Source organism: Salmo salar, chromosome 03, assembly GCF_965601325.2.
Source record: "Salmo salar chromosome 03, fSalSal1, whole genome shotgun sequence".
In the NCBI taxonomy this organism is placed as follows: domain Eukaryota; kingdom Metazoa; phylum Chordata; class Actinopteri; order Salmoniformes; family Salmonidae; genus Salmo; species Salmo salar.
In genome coordinates, this window is record NC_138293.1 from 45,711,195 (window position 1) to 45,735,032 (window position 23,838).

Consider the following 23,838-nt stretch of genomic DNA (forward strand, 5'->3'; position numbering starts at 1 on the left):
TTTCTGGTCTCGGTCTTGACCCGGTCTCCAGTCTTGGTCTTCAATTAGACTCGATTTGCTCCGGTCTTGGTCTTGAATCGGTCTCACTTTAGGTGATCTCGAACACAATACTAGTCACTGTGGTGTAAATACACTGCGTGCACAATTATTAGGCAAATTGTATTCCTCGGGATTAATTTTATTGTTGAACAAACACAATGCTCTCAGTCAATCCAAAATGTTATTGAACCTCAAACCTGAATGTTTAACAAAGGAAAAGTGAGTTTTGTCTTTCTCAGGGAAATATATATGTGTGCAATTATTAGGCAACTATTAGTGTGCAGAATTATTAGGCAACTAAATTACAAAAATAATTTCTCTCAACTCACTTGTTTATTCTCAATTTTTAGAGTAAGTGTAACAGATAAGTAACACAAAATGACAATTATATAACATTTTTGGCCTTTCAAAAATATTCAGTGACCAATATAGCCACCCTTATTTTCAATAACTGCCATGAGCCTTCCATCCATGGAGTCTGTCAGTTTGTTGATCTGTTCACGATCAATTTTCGCTGAAGCAGCAACCACAGCCTTCCAAATGCTGTTCAAAAAGGTGTATTGTCTTCCATCACTGTAAATCTCACGTTTGAGAAGGGCCCACAAGTTCTCAATAGGATTTAAGTCAGGTGAGGAAGGGGGCCAGGTCATTATTCAGGCATCTTTGAGGCCCTTGCTGGCTAGCCAAGCAGTGGAGTACTTGGATGCATGTGATGGAGCATTGTCCTGCATAAAGATCATGGCCTTCTAGAATGCTGAGGACTTCTTCCTGTACCACTGTTTGACGAAAGAATCTTCCAGAAACTGGCAGTAGGCTTAAGAGTTGAGTTTCAGTCCATTTTCAACCCGAAAAGGTCCAACTACCTCATCCTCAATGATAGCAGCCCATACCAGTACCCCTCCTTCACCAAGCTGGCACCTGACTCAAATTGGTGCCCTGTGTCCATTACTGATCCAGCCACGGGCACATCCATTTGGTCTATCAAGAGTCACTTTCATTTCATCTGTCCAGAAAACCTTTGAAAAATCTGTCTTCAGGTATTTCTTTGCCCAATCTTGACGCTTCAACTTGTGAATCTTATTCAGTGGTGGTCTTGTTTCAGCCTTCTTGACCTTGGCCATGTCTCTGAGCACTTGACACCTTGTAATTCTGAACACTCCAGGTAGGTTGCAGTTCTGGAATACGGTGGCACTGGAGGATAATGGGTTCCTGGTAGTTTGACATTTAATTCTTCTCAAGTCTTTTGCAGTTAATTTGCGCCTTTTCTTCCCCATGCGTTTTTTGCGCCCCAGTTGACTATTCGCAACAAAACGTTTGAATGTCCGGTGGTCACACCTCAATAGTTTAGCTATTTAAAGAGTGTCGCATCCGTCTGAAAGGCATTTTACATTTTTGGCTTTTCAGTGTCAGTAAAATTTATTTTTTGGCCCATTTTACCTGAGGTAATGAGGCTGCCTAATAATTATGCACACCTTGATATAAGGTGTTATTCACTATCGCCACACCCTCCCTCATTACACAAATACATATCACCTGAAAATGATTAAATCCAATAAGCATTCAAGTTTATATGGTTTGGAAATGTGAATAGAAATAATGATAAGATCAGAATACTCACTTGCCTAATAATTGTGCACGCAGTGTATGTACCTCTCCACTGACAGGCTGGACAAGTGTGTTTAACTGGGTTGGGACCAATGATATGTATTAACTTGAATCCACTGCGCAGCCATTTTGGTATTTCTCCTCTATTGTAAAACATTTTTTAGAAGCTATAAAAATGCATTTATTAATGTCTACATTCGTTTTTGACGAGTATATTATATTACAGACACTGTAATGCACATTTCTTAATTATATTAAGTGAACTGAACATGAAAATAAAACATTTAATAAATACTGCAGAAAGCCAGACCAGATAGACCGACAAACAGACTTGCAGGTAGGCAGGCAGACAGACAGAAATACAGACAGGCAGACACAGACGAGACCTTGTCTGCTCTCTGACACACCTCTATTTATTGCATCTGAGAGTCCGTGTGTGTTTGCATGTGTGTGTGCACATATTTTAGTGTGCTTGCTTTACTGCTTCTGTTCATGTGTGTTTCTTTGTCTGTGTGCCCTGATCTGAGCCAAGCTTACATTCCTGCTTAACTGAGGGTGGGTAACACACACACACTCTCTCTCTCTCTCTCTTTCTCTCTCTCTCTCTCTCTCTCTCTCTCTCTTGCTCCCTCTTTTTCTCTGGCTATGTGCCTCTCCTTCTTTTTCTCTCTGTTACTCTCTCTTTCTCACTTTCTCTTTCACTCTCTTTCACTTTCTCTCTCTTGCTCCCTCTCTCTTTTGCTCCCTATTTTTCTCTCACTATGTGCCTCTCCTTCTTTTTCTCTCTGTTCCTCCCTCTTTCTCACTTTCCTTCTCTCTCTCTCCTGTCAGTTGTTCCATGTTGTGTTTACATTCAGGGGTTGCATGGAACAATCAGGCTACACACACACACAGAGGTTCACCAGTTAGACATGTGGAGTAAATATTAACATGGTTATTATTCAACAGTGTTTTGTCTGAAATTACAAGACTCTGTCACTGCCAAGCTTCCCCTCCTCCCCTTCCCATTTATCCCATCCTTTAATACTGCCCATGTGCAGGTGATAGAGAGGGAGTAAAGGACAGAGAAGTGTGTGCATGGGGTTAGGAGGTCAGGGGGGTAACATGTATTTGACACATACGTCAAACATTGTATGCATGTGTTTGGGCACAGTACACACATCACCGTAGGCTACAATCTGGTCTGCCGTTTACACTGTTCATATCTCTATGCTGACATCAGCCTGGTGGTGTTGTTATTGTTCCTTACTGTATAATCTGCCACTCTTGTATGCACATATCTATACTGAAATCAGACGACAGCTCTATTGTTTGTATATCTTTGCTGAGGTCAGCCTGTTGCTAAATTGTTGGGAGAACGAGTGTATTTTTGTGTGTATGTATGTGTGTATGTGGACATGGGCAATAGGGCTGGATGGTAAACTGCAATTTACTATATACCGGTATTGATGCATGGACTGGTTTGGAGTTCAACTTTACTTTACATAATGGTATGTCAATGTTTGATTTGTTAAATGTAATATAAATGTAATAACTGAGTGATGAAACTCGAAAATTGATGGCAATCCTCCGTCCTTACCGCCAGTAAGAGACTGCTAACAGTTGAAAACTGCTAATTTGCTAGCAAGAGCTTTTGGGCAAAGATGGATTAAATTAAGATGAACGACTCAAGATGTTTACCATTGTAAAAAATATTCAAGGTTCCAGTTTGTTTAAGTGGACGTTCCCTCTCTGGCATGAGCATGCTTTCCTGCGTGAGCTCATGGTTCCTCCCTAATATCGGGCGTGCTCAAGCGAGAGAGGGAACAGCTGGCTCTGGTCTACTTTGCTCAGCCGCAAAGTGGTAGGCCACACAAGCTCACAGAGCGGGACCGCCGAGTGATGAAGCGCATAGTGCATAAACATCGTCTGTCCTCAGTTGCACCACTCACCACCGAGTTCCTAACTGCCTCTGGAAGCAACGTCAGCACAAGAACTGTTTGTCGGGAGCTTCGTGAAATTAGTTTACATAGCCGAGCAGCCGCACACAAGCCTAAGATTACCATGCGCAATACCAAGCACTAGAGTGGTGTAAAGTTCAACGCCATTGTCCTCTGGAGCAGTGGAAACGCGTTCTCTGGAATGATGAATCACGCTTCACCATCTGGCAGTCTGATGGACAAATCTGGGTTTGGCGGACGCCACGAGAACATTCCCTGCCGAATGCATAGTGCCAACTGTGTAGTTTGGTGGAGGAGGAATAATGGTCTGGGGCTGTTTTCATGGTTCAGGCTAGGCCCCTTACTACCAGTGAAGGGAAGTCTTAATGCTGCAGCATACAATTACATTCTAGACGATCTGTGCTTCTAATTTTGTGGCAACAGTTTGGGGAAGGCACTTTCCTGTTTCAGCATGACAATGCCCCCGTGCACAAAGCGAGGTCCATACAGAAATGGTTTGAGATTGGTGTGGAAGAACTTGACTTGCCTGCACAGAGTCCTGACCTCAACCCCATCGAACACCTTTGGGATGCATTGGAACGCAGACTGTGAGCCAGGCCTAATCGCCCAATATCAGTGCCCGACTTCACTAATGCTCTTGTGGCTGAATGGAAGCAAGTCCCACGCAGCAATGCTCCAACATCTAGTGGAAAGTCTTCCTAGAAGAGTGGAGGCTGTTATAGCAACAAATGGTGACCAACTCCATATTAATGAACATGATTTTGGAATGAGATGTTCGAGCACATACTTTTGCGTCATGTAGTGTATGGGTGTGCGTGTGTGTGTGTGATTTGAGTGAGATAGAGATTGGGACTACCATCCTGCACATCATCAAAGGGCGTACCGAAACAGCAGTATTACCACAGTATTACCTTGGAGACTTGACTTAAAACATTGGAAAGAGCAGATTCCCCATAATAGCCTATCCTGGCTAATACCAATGTTTCCCCTATATTCATTTAGCAGTGCCACACAATTTTATATTTCTGCAAACGCTCTTTTAAGGTCAAAGTGACAAGTTACAACAAGTTACATATCGTCCTCAGATTCTCAGATTGTCAGAGAAACCTCCAAGATAACTAGCAAGGTAGCTTGTAATCCTTGAAGTGTAGCCAACCCATAGAGAGAGATCGTGGACTCTAGTGCCCAAAATACCATTTTAGCATGGGCAGCACCATTGAGGACTTTCACCATTTTGAAGTAATCAACTGGATGGGACTTCCTATGGGTTAAGTAAGGATCACATAATTCCATCCAGGTCATCAGAAGGGATCAGCCAATAAATTATACTTGTGAGCAAACATTCCCTAACTGCAGGCATTTAATTGCCAGCCTTGGTTTTATACCTGCTCAAACAACACACTCCAGGTGGCAGTATGCACCCTTTCAGTTTCTTTACCAACTCATAGAAGTAGTAGATGAAGAATATTGACAACTTCAAAATGGTGATGGCCCATGCTCTCACAGACGTCATAATGGGATAGATACAATGTTGCGTCATCTAACTATCTCTTTGAGCCAACACTATTAATAGATATATGTAAAAAAAACAAAAATGGCTAAGATACAGTAAAGTTACGCTAGCTAAGTACATTTTGGGGTTAATACAGAATTGGCCAGTGATGTCATTGAGATCAAGAGATAAAATGAGTTTCATAGGAAGATAACATAATTACATTTTCTTGAATTTTGGAGTAGAATGTTCTTTAAAAAAGGTCCCCAGAAGAGACATTCTCACAGTCATTCAACAACAACAAAAATATCCAGGGGGGGCATGCCCCTGGACCCCCCCAAAGAAGACTGCTGAAATAAATCCTAGGGGAAACACTGCTAATACAGTGATTGAGATAGAGACAGTGTAGTAGGCTTCAGTACCTAGGATAATGGATGAGAGGAATCAAGTCAATTGTATTTGTCTTTTGCACAGACTGCAAATGGTGTACACAGTAAAATTAAATGCTTAGAATAATGAGTCACTGCTGTCTGCAGTACACTGACAACTAGCTTAATCTGTAATTATACACTATACACATCTGCTTTACACAATCAGATACGCACACGCACACACCTGCTCATGTTTAAATATAGCAACACGTAACAGTGTTTCACTATTTCCCCCCACTGCCTAACCCGAGACTTCTGTTGAATGGAACATTTTGGTGTAGAATATAATATCCATTTAACTAACTGCTCCTGTCTCTCTCCCCTCCTCCCACCTCTCCCTTCTAGTAATTTAACTGTGCTTCACATCTAGAACAATCTGACCCTGGCAACTCTCTCTCTCTCTCTCTCTCTCTCTCTCTCTCTCTCTCTCTCTCTCTCTCACACACACTATTGTGTTCTTGTTGGTCTGTGGTTAGATCAGAGGGTGTGTGTGATTGTGAGGTTGTGATGGGAACAAGAGCATGTCTTTATTCTCAGTGTCAGCCGTCCCTGTCCCTTCTCTAAACAGATTCCCTTTATATCCCCACCCATACAATGATTAGCTCACACACATACACACACACACACACACACACACACGCACACACACACACACACACACATAGCTAAATGCCCCCCTCCCACACTCTCACTCACACCATTAGACAGGTGAGAGAAGGGTTTCGGGGCAGAGCTATTCACTTAGCTCATCTCGATCAACAACTATTCATGCCATCGCTACCTCTCCACCATTCCCTCTATCACTCACTGAGTCAACTGGGGGGGGGGGGGGGGGCTATATACAGGGAGTACCAGTACCGAGTCAATGTGCAGGGGTACCAGGTAATAACATGGCTATATACAGGGAGTAGCAGTACCGAGTCAATGTGCAGGGGTACGAGATACTTGAGGTAGCTATGTACATATAGGTAGGGGTAAAGTGACTAGGCAACAGGATAGATAATAGACTGAGCTGTAGCAGCATCATGTGTGTGGGTGTATGTTTGTGTGTGTGTGTGTATTGGTCTGTCAGAGTAAGTATGTGTGAGTGTGTGGGTAGAGTCCAGTGTGTGTGCATAGAGTGGTTGCAAGTTAGTAGGGAAAAAAAGGGTTATTGCAGGTAGTCCGGGTAGCCATTTGATTAGCTATTTAGCAGCCATGTTTAGCAGTCTTATGGCTTGTGGGTAGAAGCTGTTCACGGTCCTGTTGGTTCCAGACTTGGTGCACTGGTACCGCTTGCCGTGGGGTAGCAGAGAGAACAATCTATCGCTTGGGTGGCTGAAGTCTTTGACAATATTTAGGGCCTTCCTCTGACACCGCCTGGTTTGAGGTCCTGGATGGCAGGGAGCTCGGTCCCAGTGATGTACTTGATGATGGTGATGGAGTCGTGGGTGAACAGAGAGTACAGGAGGTGACCAAGAACGCATCCCTGACGGGCCTTTGTGTTGGTGGTCAACATGGCGGATGTGTTGTTTCCTACCCTTACCAGCTGGGGGCGGCCCGTCAGGAAGTCCAGGATCCAGTTGCAGATGGAGGTGTTCAGTGCCAGGGTCCTAAGCTTGGTGATGAGTTTGGAGGGGACTATAATGTTGAATGCTGAGCTGTAGTCAATGAATAGCATTTTTACAAAGGTATTCCTTTTGTCCAGGTGGTTGAGGACAGTGTGGAGTGCGATAGAGATTGTGTAATATGTGGATCTGTTGGGACAGTATGCGAATTGGAGTGGGTCCAGAGTGTCTGGGATGATGGTCTTGATGTGAGCCATGACCAGCCTTTCTAAGCATTTCATGGCTATAGATGTGAGTGCTACGCGGCGATAGCCATTTAGGCAGGTTACCTTGGCCGGTAATAACAAATTATTATTATTATGAGATAATCTGATGTTGATACAGGATTAGGACTATGCAATTCATAGGATTACAGTTAAGAGATCAGATTACTGTAATTGTATATAATAATATAACACAGGATTAACGGGACAACTCTGCCAAATTACTGATTATCCTATAGTGGGGCAGAAACGTGCTATTTCTTATTGGTGTTCTTATCATGTCTTAGTGTTTTGTAGGCAGAGAGAGAGAGTGGGATGAGATATATTGAGAAACAGAAATGTATACTGTACACAAAAATGGGGAGACCTCTCTCAACTTTTCATCTTTTGACGTTTCAAAGGTTGGTTGCTAAGATACCATTTCCATGCTTGCAATTTGAACAATGTTTGTAGAAGGCTAAGACAACGAGAGGGACTGGAGAGGGGAGAATATCCAGATAGTATAGGCTACATGGACCTTAACTGACTGCGGCTGTGGAAAAATGCAATTTTTCAGTTACCCGCCAATCTGAATTATTAGTCAATCAACACAACCAGGGGGTGACATTTGTGCTACTGTATACTTGATACTTGACCATGGGCATTCCTGAGAGCCACCACTCTCGTCAAGTGAGAACAGCTCTATAAGTAGGCATGTCAGTGACATGGGGTGTGTCTGTCTGGTTGTGTGTACATGCGACACAGACGTACAAGGCCACCGAGTTATCAAGAAAAATGTTCCCTCCATTTTTCTGCGTATAACCCAAAGGAGAACGACTGCCACCTCTCATTTTTAAGCCACGGTAGTTCAAGGCCGACAGCGGTACTGCAGGCATTGCTTGCAGAAAACAGGATCCCCCATTATAGTGAATGGGAAAATGTCGATCGTTGTGGTCAATGTTCATGTAAAAAAATATGTTTGGGAAGACAATCATGGTATAATTGATTATAATACACTGGATGTATGTCCTTGAAGTGATTATTTAAAAATCACACACAGAAAAAGATATAAGAACAATTTAGTTGTTAATGACAGCCTGCAGTACCCCGGTTGGCCTTCAATTTGAGTTTCTCAATTAGAGGGGGCATGGACCCTACAAGGTGTCGAAAGCGTTCCACAGGGATACAGGCCCATGTTGACTCCAATGCTTCCCAGAGTTATGTCAAGTTGGCTGGATGTCCATTGGGTGGTGGACGGGATATTCACAGGAATCTGTTGAGTGTGTAAAACCCAGCAGCGTTGCAGTTCTTGACACAAACCAGTGCGCCGGGCACCTACTACCATACCCCATTCAAAGGCACTTAAGTCTTTTGTCTTGCCCGTTCACCCTTCTGAATGGCACACATACACAATCCATGTCTGAAGGCTTGAAAATCCTTATTTAACCTGTCTCCTCCCCTTCATCTATACTCATTGAAGTGGATTTAATAAGTGACATCAATAAGGGATCATGGCTTTCACCTGGATTCACCTGGTCAGTCTATGTCATGGAAAGAGCAGGTGTTCTTAATGTTTTGGTATAGCCCCAACTTAAAAACAGATTTCTAAAGCCAGCTCTCTTAGTCAGTCTACATTACGTAAACCCCTCTGTGTGGCTGTGACATGCTGTGTGGTCTGGTTTGTGTCTGTCTCTCTCCCACATAGTTTAGGGTCATAGTTAATATGTCACTGGGGGCTGTCATAGCTCTAATCATAGATTAACGCTCTCCGGACCCTTCATGCCACCATAAGCCCCCTGGACAGAGCCGGTCCCTGCCCACTAAGCCCAGTGTGTGTGAGTGTGTGTGTGTGTCACACCAATGAGCCCTAAGTCATTACCAGTGTCACCTGTGTCCCCTAAGAGAGCCATTACACCGCCCAGATGAACGCGTGGTGCAGGCCGTGCAGTGAGCAGCAAAAGCCTCCTCGCATAATGTGCTGGCTGTGTGTGTGTGTGTGTGTGTGTGTGTGTGTGTGTGTGTGTGTGTGTGTGTGTGTGTGTGTGTGTGTGTGTGTGTGTGTGTGTGTGTGTGTGTGGGGGGGGGGGGGGGTGTAGGGGGATTGCTATGTCAGTGTGTGTACATTGTATGTACAGTACATACTGGGGTTACTGGATCAGTATGTGCCTGAGTGTACCTTGTGTATAAGGATGGGGTAGATGAGAGAAACGTGTTTTCCGGTGTGTATTAGCGTGTGTATGTGTTCTCTGTGCATTATATTGTTTTAGAGTCATAGTCACAGTTATTGCCTCTTGTTAGTTTCCCAGTCGCTCTGTTTTTGTAGCCTGCTGTGTTGTGATCAGTGATGAGAAGCCTTATCTCTGCCTCTGTTCTCTGTCCCAGTGACTTCTGGACAGCCGTATTGAGAGATGAAAAGCCCCCTATCCTCAGACACACACTGTGAATGGAGCTTTGTTCCCCAACAGTCAAACAGAGTGAAAGGATGGGGCCTGGTGGTTAGCCTCTCTACTCCTCCCTGTGTGATTATATACAGAACATAAACACAGCCCATATGAGGAGTCGTGTGTTTGGATTCTGCAGGTAGAAGCGTGTGGGGGGGGGGGGTGTAAATGTAGTGTGTGTGTCTGTTCTGTGTCTGGTGTGTGTGTGTGTGTGTTTTGGAGGGCGTGAGGATTAGATGACTCAGTGATAGCGTGCCAAGGTGTCTAAAAGCTCCTTGCTGTTCTGTCCTCTGTCCAGACACACATACACACTCAGAGCTCCTCGCCGATCTGTCCTCTTGCCTTCACAGGAAGTGGTGCGGCACCTCCCAGCATTCTTTGCAGGCTGATTCATTGTTTGCTTAAATCCCACACGGTGACAAAGTATGGTGTGTGTCTGCACTTGTTGCTCTAGCCAACCATCTTGCTCCGTTCAGCACCAAATAAGAGCAGTGTCCCTGATTCTGAGGGGAGGAGGGAGAGATGAACGAAGGAGAAAGTATATGATTAAGGTTACATCTTTAAGTTGAATTAACCTGTTTCAGCTTATTCAGCTAGCAAGGTTATAGTGTCTCCTCACCTATTCTCTGTCTCTCACAAACATCTGTTAGGTATGAATGACGCAGCAAAACGAGTGAAAATACCCTACTTTACTTGCAAATAGATCAAACCCTTTTAATCCATTTATTTCTCTTAACATATGATATTTTATTATAAGCTTTGCTTAGAGCTGAATAGTCAGCTTCAAGCCACCTGGGGCCTCATGTATGTGAAAAATATGCCACAAAACATGCGTGCGCTAGTTTTCACACAACAATTGGCATTTCTAAAAACTGAACGTGACATGAGAAAGTGCTTATCCTCCTTCAAACTTTAGACCTAGTGGTTGAAGTATTGCATTGCAAGAAGGCAAAAGTAGCCTAGTAGCTTTGTGCAAATGTGGAATATATGTATGATGTAGCCTCTTATTCAAAACAAAAAAACATGTGGCTAAATATAATAACAAGATGCAATCATTTTCCATTAGTGAAAAAAGCGAATCTCGATTTTATTTTATCTTTGCATTCTTCACCTTTTCTGATTTCATACTCGCGAAATAGCCTGTAGGCCTACAACAAGGTAGGATAGGCTACCATTCGCCCATCTCTCATTTAATTGGACCCTCTTCACAGTAGTAAATAGAAAAGCTATTTATTTTGCTCAATGCGATCCAATCGAAGCGCATTTGTAGGCTACATCTGAATACTGTCATGTCAAATTTCTTGAGTAGACAATATTTAATTTATACAGATAAAAAAAACTCTGCAAAAAAAGAAACGTCCCTTTCTCAGGACCCTGTCTTTCAAAGATAATTTGTAAAAATCCAAATAACTTCACAGATCTTCATTGTAAAGGGTTTAAACACTGTTTCCCATGCTTGTTCAATGAACCATAAACAATTAATGAACATGCACCTGTGGAACTGTCGTTAAGACACTAACAGTTTACAGACTAAGATTAAAGTCACAGTTATGAAAACTTAGGACAATAAAGAGGTCTTTCTACCGACTCTGAAAAACACCAAAAGAAAGATGCCCAGGGTCCCTGCTCATCCGCGTGAACGTGCCTTAGGCATGCTGCAAGGAGGCATGAGGACTGCAGATGTGGCCAGGGCAATAAATTGCAATGTCCATACTGTGAGACGCCTAAGACAGCGCTACAGGGAGGCAGGACGGACAGCTGATCGTCCTCGCAGTGGCAGACCACGTGTAACAACACCTGCACAGGATCGGTACATCCGAACATCACACTTGCGGGACAGGTACAGGATGGCAACAACAACTTCCCGAGTTACACTAGGAACGCACAATCCCTCCATCAGTGCTCAGATTGTCCGCAATAGGCTGAGAGAGGCTGGACTGAGGGCTTGTAGGCCTGTTGTAAGGCAGGTACTCACTAGACATCACCGGCAACAACATCGCCCATGGGCACAAACCCACCGTTGCTGGACCAGACGGACTGGCAAAAAGTGCTCTTCACTGACGAGTCATGGTTTTGTCTCACCAAGGGTGATGGTCGGATTCGCATTTATCATCGAAGGAATGAGCGTTAAACCGAGGCCTGTACTCTGGAGCGGGATCAATTTGAAGGTGGACGGTCCGTCATGGTCTGGGGCGGTGTGTCAAAGCATCATCGGACTGAGCTTGTTGTCATTGCAGGCAACCTCAATGCTGTGCGTTACAGGGAAGACATCCTCCTCTCTCATGTGGTACCCTTCCTGCAGACTCATCCTGACATGACCTCCATGTTGTTTGCTGACATTTTTTATTTGATCTATTTTATTTTTTATTTCACCTTTATTTGACCAGGTAGGCCAGTTGAGAACAAGTTCTCATTTACAACTGTAACCTGGCCAAGATAAAGCAAAGCAGTGCGACAAAAACAACAACACAGAGTTACATGTAAACAAACATACAGTCCATAACACAATAGAAAAAGCTATGTACAGTGTGTGCAAATGTAGAAGATTAGGGAGGTAAGGCAATAAATAGGCCATAGAGGCGAAATAATTACAATTTAGCATTAACACTGGAGTGATAGATGTGCAGATGATGATGTGCAAGTAGAGATACTGGGGTGCAAAAGAGCAAGAAGATAAATAACAATATGGGGATGAGGTAGTTGGGTGTGCTATTTACAGATTGGCTGTGTACAGCTACAGTGATCGGTAAACTGCTTTGACAGTTGATGCTTAAATTTAGAGAGGTAGATCTCCAACTTCAGTGATTTTTGCAATTCGTTCCAGTCATTGGCAGCAGAGAACTGGAAGGAAAGGCAGCCAAAGGAAGTGTTGGCTTCGAGGATGACCAGTGAAATATATCTGCTGGAGCGCGTGCTACGGGTGAGTGTTGCTATGGTGACCAGTGAGCTGGGATAAGGTGGGGCTTTACCTAGCAAAAACTTATAGATGACCTGGAGCCAGTGGATTTGGTGACGAATATGTAGCGAGGGCCAGCCAACAAGAGCATACAGGTCGCAGTGGTGGGTAGGATATGGGGCTTTGGTGACAAGGTGGATGGCACTGTGATAGACTATATCCAGTTTGCTGAGTAGAGTGTTGGAGGCTATTTTGTAAATGACATCGCCGAAGTCGAGGATAGGTAAAATAAACGCAGTTGACAGTGGGAGGATGTTTCTTTTTTTGCTGAGTTTACATAGCATATATCATAACCATTACAGAATAAATTCCTCACCTTTTCTGGCCATATAAAGTTCCCGAAGTAGCCGTACAACAACCATGCGCATGTCTCATTTAATTGTGCCTGTTAGTCAAGTCTTTGCTCTATGCATCCGAAAGGGAGCTCGGTTTATAATATACAGTAGAATTTAACAGCTGAACAGACAGTTGATGTTTTGCATGGAAGTGCGTAGACTACCACTGCATACAGCAATTTATCTGAGGAGACAATTACAGTGGGGGAAAAAAGTATTTGATCCCTTGCTGATTTTGTACGTTTGCCCACTGACAAAGAAATGATCAGTCTATAATTTTAATGGTAGGTTTATTTAAACAGTGAGAGACAGAATAACAACAAAAAAATCCAGAAAAACAAATGTAAAAAATGTTATAAATTGATTTGCATTTTAATGAGGGAAATAAGTATTTGACCCCCTCTCAATCAGAAAGATTTGTGTCTCCCAGGTGTCTTTTATACAGGTAACGAGCTGAGATTAGGAGCACACTCTTAACTTCTTGCATCTAGGCGTTCCGCTAACGGAACCCCGTTCCGCCAGCGGAACGCCTAGCCAACAGCCAATCGAACAGCAGGGCGCGAAATTCAAAACATCAAAAGTCTAATAATTTCAATTTCTCAAACATATGACTATTTTACACCATTTTAAAGATACACTTCTCCTGAATCCAACCACGTTGTCCGATTTCAAAAAGGCTTTACAGCGAAAGCAAAACATTAGATTATGTTAGGACACCACCTAAACAAGAAAAGCCATATAGCCATTTTCCTAACAAGGAGATGTGTCACAAAACCCCAAAATCCAGCTCAAATGAAGCACTAACCTTTGACGATCTTCATCAGATGACACTCCAAGGACATCATATTACAAAATACATGTATGTTTTGTTCAATCAAGTTCATATTTATATCCAAAAACAGCATTTTACATTGGCGTGTGATGTTCAGAAAATGATTAGCCTCCAACTGACCACAATGTGCACATTAATTTACAGAAATACTCATCATAAACGTTGACAAAATATATAACAATTATTTAAAGAATTATAGATTTACTACCTCTTAATGCAACCGCTGTGTCAGATTTCAAAATAATTTTACGGAGAAAGCACATTGTTCAATATCCTGAGTACATAGCTCAACCATCAATGCAAGCTATACAGTTAGACGTCAAGCCACGGAGTCGTCAAAACTCTAAAATACTGTTATAAATATTTTCTTACCTTTGCTGATCTTTGGCGGAATGCACTCGGAAGGACTCCCACTTCCACAAGAAATGAATGCGCATGAAGTAACTACATGACCTCAGACAGTACACCGCTTGAACCGGCTGTTATTCGGTCAGAATTCACCATAGAAGACTCAAACAACTTTGTAAAGACTATTGACATCTAGTGGAAGCCTTAGGAAGTGCAAGTTGACCCCACAGACACTCTTTTCAATAGAAAATGGTCTGAAAGACTACAATTCTCAGACTTCCCACATCCTGGTTGGATTTTTCGAAGGTTTTTGCCTGCCATATGAGTTCTGTTATACTCACAGACATCATTCAAACAGTTTTAGAAACTTCCGAGCGGTTTCTATCCAAATATACTAATAATATGCAAATATTTGACTCTGGGCCCGAGTAGTAGGCCGTTTAATTTGGGTATGTTTTTCATCCGGCCGTGAAAATACTGCCCCCTATAGCGAAGAGGTTAAAGGCGGCGCTCCTAATCTCAGCTTGTTACCTGTATAAAAGACACCTGTCCACAGAAGCAATCAATCAATCAAATTCCAAACTCTCCACCATGGCCAAGACCAAAGAGCTCTCCAAGGATGTCAAGGACAAGATTGTAGACCTACACAAGGCTGGAATGGGCTACAAGACCATCGCCAAGCAGCTTGATGAGAAGGTGACAACAGTTGGTGCGATTATTCGCAAATGGAAGAAACACAAAAGAACTGTCAATCTCCCTCGGCCTGGGGCTCCATGCAAGATCTCACCTCGTGGAGTTGCAATGATCATGAGAACGATGAGGAATCAGCCCAGAACTACACGGGAGGATCTTGTCAATGATCTCAAGGCAGCTGGGACCATAGTCACCAAGAAAACAATTGGTAACACACTACGCCGTGAAGGACTGAAATCCTGCAGCGCCCGCAAGGTCCCCCTGCTCAAGAAAGCACATATACATGCCTGTCTGAAGTTTGCCAATGAACATCTGAATGATTCAGAGGACAACTGGGTGAAAGTGTTGTAGTCAGATGAGACCAAATTGGAGCACTTTGGCATCAACTCAACTCGCCGTGTTTGGAGGAGGAGGAATGCTGCCTATGACCCCAAGAACACCATCCCCACCGTCAAACATGGAGGTGGAAACATGTTGCTTTGGGGGTGTTTTTCTGCTAAGGGGACAGGACAACTTCACCGCATCAAAGGGACGATGGACGGGGCCATGTACCGTCAAATCTTGGGTGAGAACCTCCTTCCCTCAGCCAGGGCATTGAAAATGGGTCGTGGATGGGTATTCCAGCATGACAATGACCCAAAACACACGGCCAAGGCAACAAAGGAGTGGCTCAAGAAGAAGCACATTAACCTCTTACATCTAGACGTTCCGCTAGCGCAACACCTGCTCCAATATTCAATGATAGGCGTGGCGCGAATTACAAATTCCTCTAAAATACAAAAACTTCAATTTTTCAAACATATGACTATTTCACAGCATTTTAAAGACAAGACTCGCCTTTATCTAACCACACTGTCCGATTTCAAAAAGGCTTTACAGCGAAAGCAAAACATCAGATTATGTCAGCAGAGTACCCAGCCAGAAATAATCAGACACCCATTTTTCAAGCTAGCATATAATGTCACAAAAAACAAAACCACAGCTAAATGCAGCACTAACCTTTGATGATCTTCATCAGATGACACACCTAGGACATTATGTTATAATATACATGCATGTTTTGTTCAATCAAGTTCATATTTATATCAAAAAACAGCTTTTTACATTAGCATGTGACGTTCAGAACTAGCATACCCCCCGCAAACCTCCGGGGAATTTACTAAATTACTCACGATAAACGTTCACAAAAAACATAACAATTATTTTAAGAATTATAGATACAGAACTCCTTTGTGCAATCGAGGTGTCCGATTTTGAAATAGCTTTTCGGTGAAAGCACATTTTGCAATATTCTGAGTAGATAGCCCAGCCATCACGGCTAGCTATTTAGACACCCACCAAGTTTAGCCCTGACCAAAGTCAGATTTACTATTAGAAAAGTTTGATTACCTTTGATGTTCTTCGTCAGAATGCACTCCCAGGACGGCTACTTCAATAACAAATGTTGGTTTGGTTCAAAATAATCCGTAGTTATATCCAAACAGCGGTGTTTTGTTCGTGCGTTCAAGACACTATCCGAAGTGTAAATAAGGGTCACGAGCATGGCGCATTTCGTGACAAAAGATTTCTAAATATTCCATTACCGTACTTCGAAGCATGTCAACCGCTGTTTAAAATCAATTTTTATGCCATTTTCTCGTAAAAAAGCGATAATATTCTGACTGGGAATCTGCGTTTAGGTAAACAGACGAAAGAAAACAAAGCATGGGGTCCACGCGGGCACGCGCCTGAGTCTCACAGTACTGTAACCAGCCACTATCCAAACGCGCTACTTTTTTACAACCAGAGCCTGCAAAGCCACGATTCAGCTTTTTGCCGCCTTCTGAGAGCCCATGGGAGCCGTAGGAAGTGTCACGTAACAGCAGAGATCCTCTGTAATGGATAGAGATAATCAAGAAGGGCAAGAAATTGTCAGACAGGGCACTTCCTGCATGGAATCTTCTCAGGTTTTGGCCTGCCAAATGAGTTCTGTTATACTCACAGACACCATTCAAACAGTTTTAGAAACTTTGGAGTGTTTTCTATCCAAAGCTAATAATTATATGCATATTCTAGTTTCTGGGCAGGAGTAATAATCAGATTAAATCGGGTATGTTTTTTATCCGGCTGTAAAAATACTGCCCCCTAGCCATAACAGGTTAAGGTCCTGGAGTGGCCTAGCCAGTCTCCAGACCTTAATCCCATAGAAAATCTGTGGAGGGAGCTGAAGGTTCGAGTTGCCAAACGTCAGCCTCGAAACCTTAATGACTTGGAGAAAATCTGCAAAGAGGAGTGGGACAAAATCCCTCCTAAGATGTGTGCAAAACTGGTGGCCAACTACAAGAAACGTCTGACCTCTGTGATTGCCAACAAGTACTAAGTCATGTTTTGCAGAGGGGTCAAATACTCATTTCCCTCATTAAAATGCAAATCATTTTATAACATTTTTGACATGCGTTTTTCTGGATTTTTTTACATTTACATCATTACATTTTAGTCATTTAGCAGACGCTCTTATCCAGAGCGACTTACAGTAGTGAATACATACATTTCATTTTCATTTCATGCATTTTTTGTTTTTGTACTGGCCCCCCGTGGGAATCAAACCCACAACCCTGGCGTTGCACACACCATGCTCTACCAACTGAACCACACTGTTCAAATAAATCTACCATTAAAATTATAGACTGATAATTTCTTTGTCAGTGGGCAAACGTACAAAATCAGCAGGGGATCAAATACTTTTTCCCTCACTGTATAATGCTCATTCACACGCGCACAATTTCATGATGGGTCAGATTTATAACGGAAACATGGTGTACACCAAGTTTATGAATCAAAATATTTTTCTGAAATGGCACACGAAGGTCTTTAGTATAAAATGTACACAATGGTTATAAATGAGGCCCCTGGTACTTTAGAACAGTGGAATAAGGCTTGTTTTCCACCAGCAGAGGAAAGAGAGGAAAGAGAGACCTCAGATTTGTCAGGCTATATTTATAAGACTATTCTTATGAAACAGTATTACCCAGCTGCTTCTCATAATGTGGTTCTCATTATAATGAAAGTATACTAATGATAACTTACATTAGACAGAGATATAAGGAACTGTTGCATATGGATGTATAGGATATTTGAATAATGAAGACAATTTCATTGTTGTAGTGTGCCTTGCTTTTCCTCTCCTTACGAAATAATAGTGATTATATGCCTTTATAAGTCTGTGGCGTTCCATTACAGAGTTTCCTTTATGTATCTGTGAGGGATCAGTGAGCAAGCAGGGATTCCGCTGTTGTTAGTGCTGGAATTTGGCTGTTGTTAGGACTGGAACACTGGGCTGGTCTGTTGCCGTGTACTTGGTGGGTGCTCCTCAAGGCCCCTGATGTAATAACAGCACAGAAGCAAAAAAACATCATATGAGAGCGAACATCTGTCTGACTGTCTCTCTTTCCCCGTCTCTCTATTTATCTCTCATTCTCTCTCTTTGCCAATCTCTTTCTTTTTATCTCTATCCATCTACATGTATCTCTGTTGGCGTGTGTCTCTTGCTCCCTCTACCTTATCACTCTTGCACTCTCTCCCCCTCATTCCTCTCTATCTCTGACCGTCACTAAGGACTTCTCATGCAGCAGGTTCTAGTATTTCACTGACACAGGGTTACGCTACCGTATGTGAATCACTATGTCTATCCCCTGCACAGCGTACACAGGCTGACATTTCCTCTGCTGGGGCATATTTCACTATTCAAAATGGCAGCCTTCTTTAGCCACTGCTCTTATTTCTGCATAAGAGATGACTCAGCAGAGCAGCCGTGTCAGTAATGTCAGGCCCTAATGGTTTCCTATGCGGGGGTCAACGGTCCTCCCTCGCCGAATGCCACTAGAGTAAGTCCAACGTGGAACGGATGGGGTCAGGTGGGGGGGAGCGCAACGTGATCCCTCACGGCTCGTTAACTAGCCCCCCCACCCCGCATGCCAGTCTCTGGCTGACTGCTATCAGAGCTGCAGCTCTGTTTCAGAGCTCCCCCTCGCTGCTCACCATTATGTGTCAGAATGTTTATGAATGCCAGTTCAGCTCATGAGATTTGAGCCCATACTAGTAGCTTTGAATATGCTCACTTCTGCTCAGTTTTAGATCTTCTTTTTGGGAACAGTTCTGCTTAGAGCTAGAACCTCTTTTCAGAACACTTCTTCGTTGTTCTAATCAAATGTTTATTGGTCACATGCGCCGAATACCACATGCGCCAAATACAACATTTCACTGTAAGTAGACCTTACAGTGAAATGCTTACTTACAAGCCCTTAACCAACAATGCAGTTTTAAGAAAAATAAGTGTTAAGTAAAAAATAGATAAGTAAAACATGTAAATAACTAATATTTAAAGAGCAGCAGTAAAATAACAGTTGTGAGGCTATATACAGGGGGTACTTGTACAGCGTCAATGTGCGGGGCCACAGGTTAGTCGAGGTAATTGAGCTAGTATGTACATGTAGGTAGAGTTAAAGTGACTATGCATAGATAATAAAATGAGAGTAGCAGCAGTGTAAAAGAGGGGGTGGGGACAATGCAAATAGTCTGGGTAGCTATTTGATTAGCTGTTCAGGAGTCTTATGGCTTGGGGTTAGAAGCTGTTAAGAAGGCTTTTGGACCTAGACTTGGTTCTCCGGTACTGCTTGCCGACAACAGTCTATGACAAGGGTGGCTGGAGTCTTTGACAATTTTTAGGGCCTTCCTCTGACACCGCCTGGTATAGAGGTCCTGGATGGCAGGAAGCTTGGCCCCAGTGATGTACTACCCTCTGTAGTACCTTGAGGTCGGAGGCCGAGCAGTTGCCATACCATGCCAACCAGTCAGGATGCTCTCGATGGTGCAGCTGTAAAACCTTTTCAGGATCTGAGGACCCATGCCAAATCCTGAGGGGGAATAGGCTTTGTCTGTCTTGGTGTGTTTGGACCATGATAGTTTGTTGGTGTTGTGGACACCAAAGGAACTCAAAGTTCTCAACCTGCTCCACTACAGCCCCGTCGAGGAGAATGGGGGCGTGCTCTGTCCTTCTTTTTCTGTAGTCCACAATCATCTCCTTTGTCTTGCTCACGTTGAGGGAGAGGTTGTTATCCTGGCACCACAAAGCCAGGTCTCTGACCTCCTCCCTATTTGCTGTCTCATTATTGTCGGTGATCAGGCCTACCACTGTTGTGTCGTCGGCAAACTTAATGATGGTGTTGGAGTCATGCCTGGCCATGCAGTCCTGGGTGAACAGGGAGTACAGGAGGGGACTAAGCACGCAGTCTTGAGGGGCCCCCGTGTTGAGGATCAGCGTGGCAGATGTGTTGTTACTAGAGGTCGACCGATTAATCGGCATGGCCGATTTAATTAGGGCCGATTTCAAGTTTTCATAACAATCGGTAATCGGCATTTTTGGACGCCGGGTATGGCCGGTTACATTGCACTCCACGAGGAGACTGCGTGGCAGGCTGACCACCTGTTATGCGAGTGCAGCAAGGAGCCAAGGTAAGTTAGCTAGCATTAAACTTATCTTATAAAAAACAATCAATTTTAACATTTTAGTCATTTAGCAGACGCTCTTATCCAGAGCGACTTACAGTAGTGAATGCATACATTTCATACATATTTTTTTTATATATATATATTTTTTTCGAACCCACAACCCTGGTGTTGCAAACACCATGCTCTACCAACTGAGCTACAACTGAGCTACCAACTGAGCTAACATAACCACTAGTTAACTACACATGTTTGATGATATTACTAGTTTAACTAGCTTGTCCTGCGTTGCAAATAATCAATGGGGTGCCTGTTAATTTCTCATTGAATCACATCCTACTTCGCCAAACGGGTGATGATTTAACAAGCACATTCGTGAAAAAAGCACTGTCGTTGCACCAATGTACCTAACCATAAACATCAATGTCTTTCTTAAAATCAATACACAAGTATATATTTTTAAACCTGCATATTTAGTTAAAAGAAAATCATGTCAGCAGGCAATAATAACTAGGGAAATTGTGTCACTACTCTTGCGTTCTGTGCAAGCAGAGTCAGGGTATATGCAGCAGTTTGGGCTGCCTGGCTCGTTGCGAACTGTGTGTAGACCATTTCTTCCTAACAAAGACCGTAATTAATTTGCCAGAATTTTACATAATTATTACATAACATTGAAGGTTGTGCAATGTAACAGCAATATGTAGACTTATGGATGCCACCCGTTCGATAAAATACGGAACGGTTCCGTATTTCATTCAAACAGCACTTTCCTGTGTTTGCCAGCAGCTCTTCGCAATGCTTGAAGCACAATGCTGTTTATGACTTCAAGCCTATCAACTCCCGAGATTAGGCTGACAATACTATAGTGACTATAAGAACATCCAATAGTCAAAGGTATATGAAATACAAATGGTGTAGAAAGAAATAGTCCTATAATTCCTATAATAACTTCAACCTAAAACTTCTTAACTGGGAATATTGAAGACTCATGTTAAAAGGAACCACCAGCTTTCATATGTTCTCATGTTCTGAACAAGGAACTTAAACGTTAGCTTTTTTACATGGCACATATTGCACTTTTACTTTCTTCTCCAACACTGTGTTTTTGCATTATTTAAACCAAATTGAACATGTTTCATTATTTATTTGAGACTACATTTATTTTTATTTATGTATTATATTAAGTTAAAATAAAAGTGTTCATTCAGTATTGCTGTAATTGTCATTATTCCAAATATATATATAAAAATCGGCCGATTTAATCGGTAGCAGCTTTTTTTTGGTCCTCCAATAATCGGTATCGGTGTTGAAAAATCTGAATCGGTAAAGCTCTAGTTGTCACCTACCCTTACCACCTGGGGGTGGCTTGTCAGGAAGTCAAGGATCCAGTTGCAGAGGGAGGTGTTTAGTCCCAGGATTCTTAGCTTAGTTATGAGCTTTGAGGGCACTATGGTGTTGAACGGTGAGCTGTAGACAATGAATAGCATTCTCACATAGGTGTTCCTTTTGTCCAGGTGGGAAAGGGCAGTGTGGAGTGTGTCATCTGTGGATCTGTTGGGGTGATCTGCAAATTGGAGTGGGTCTAGGGTTTCTGGGATAATGGTGTTGATTTGAGCCATGACCAGCCTTTCAAAGCACTTCATGATTACAGTTGTGAGTGCTACGTGTCGGTAGTCCTTTAGGCAGGTTACCTTAGTGTTCTTGGGCACAGGGACTATGGTGGTCTGCTTGAAACATGTTATTACAGACTCAGTCAGGGAGAGGTTGAACATGTCAGTGAAGACACTTGCCAGTTGGTCAGCGCATGCTCAGAGTACTCGTCCTGGTGTGAATATTGACCTGTTTGAAGGTCTTACATTGGTGTAGTACGATTCATCTTAGTCCTGTATTGACGCTTTGCCTGTTTGATGGTTTGTCTGAGGGTATAGCGGGATTTCTTATAAGCGTCCGGGTTAAAGTCCCACTCCTTGAAATCAGCAGCTCTGATTGGGTATGTGCGTACGGTTACTGTGGGGACGATGTCATCGATGCACTTATTGATGAAGCCAGTGACTGAGGTGATGTACTCATCAATGCCATCGGAAGAATCCCGAAACATATTCCAGTCTGTACTAGCAAAACAGTCCTGTAGCTTAGCATCTGCGTCATCTGACCACTTCCGTATTGAGTGAGTCACTGGTACTTCCTGCTTTAGTTTTTGCTTGTATGCAGGAATCAGGAGGATATAATTATGGTCAGATTTGCCAAATGGAGGGCGAGGGAGAGCTTTGTATGCATCTCTGTGTGTGGAGTAAAGGTGGCCAAAAGTTTTTTTTCCTCTGGTTGTATATTTAACATGCTGGTAGAAATGAGGTAAAACTGATTTATTTTCCCTGCATTAAAGTCCCCGGTCATTACGAGCACCGCCTCTGGATGACCAAATCTCTTTTCAGGAAAGTAATCTGTAGATTTAGAACATCTTTTCAGAACAGTTCTGTATGGGTCTAGAACCTCTTTCAAAACAAGCTCTGCATAATTTCTCTCCAAGTTTCTGACTCACAGCTTTTGAACATTAGCCAGTTAGTCCATCAGTCCAGTCTAAGAACTGTATCGATATTTCAATTTGGCCTCTCCTTTTTGACCTCTCTGAACATGTTTACAATCATAACTCCTGTTAACTTGGTGATGTGTTACCATCACATAGAGCACATAGCCCTTCTGCCTGCATGCACCATTTAACTTGAATGACAGAGAGGTTGATTCTTTCAGCTAGTGTTGGGCGGTATCCAGATTTTCATACCATCATATCGTTTCTGTACCATACCTGGGTATACGTATTAGTGAATGTGCACACAAGGGGCGCTATTTGTATAAATACAATTTAGACAACAGGGATCTTGATCCAGGAGGGGATTGAATGTCTATGCTGTAACGAAGAAGCTTGATCTTGAAATCGTGCCTCTTAGTTAGCAAATTAGCAAACCAAATGCATAGCTGGAGTCCTGAGCTAGATATAATTTATTTGACACATCTTAGATTTCTTATAGTTATACTTAACTTATAGTTAGGTATAAGCAGTGGCGTAGCAGCCCCCCCCCCCCATAACAATGTATATTTAAAAAAAATACCATATTGAAAATCATATTTTGAAATACCCAGATATATGGTATAAACGGTATATCGCCCAAGCCTACTTTCAACCATTTACCATTTAACCTACATTTCATATGCCAGTCGTTAAGCCTTCACCATTATCTATAGCAATTTAGGTTAAGTACATGTAGTGATATGGTTTAATAACAGTGCTTAAACCAGCCAGTCAGTCACACAGCAGTGCTGAGGCAGGGATCATGAGTTCAAATTTGACCCAGTTGTTGACATTTCTGAGTCACAAGTCTCAACAAGTCAGATGTCTGCGTAGGCTAGACGTCCCTCTCTTTGTGATAGACACTGTCCGAGAGGCATAACACACAC

At 42.8% G+C, this 23,838-nt stretch overlaps 1 protein-coding gene across 24 annotated transcripts in view; it reads left to right on the top strand.

Annotated features, from left to right (window-relative positions):
- Positions 1-23,838, top strand: part of mbnl1 (muscleblind-like splicing regulator 1) — a 93,952-nt gene that overhangs the window by 49,396 nt on the left and 20,718 nt on the right. The gene's annotated exons all lie outside the window — the stretch shown is intronic.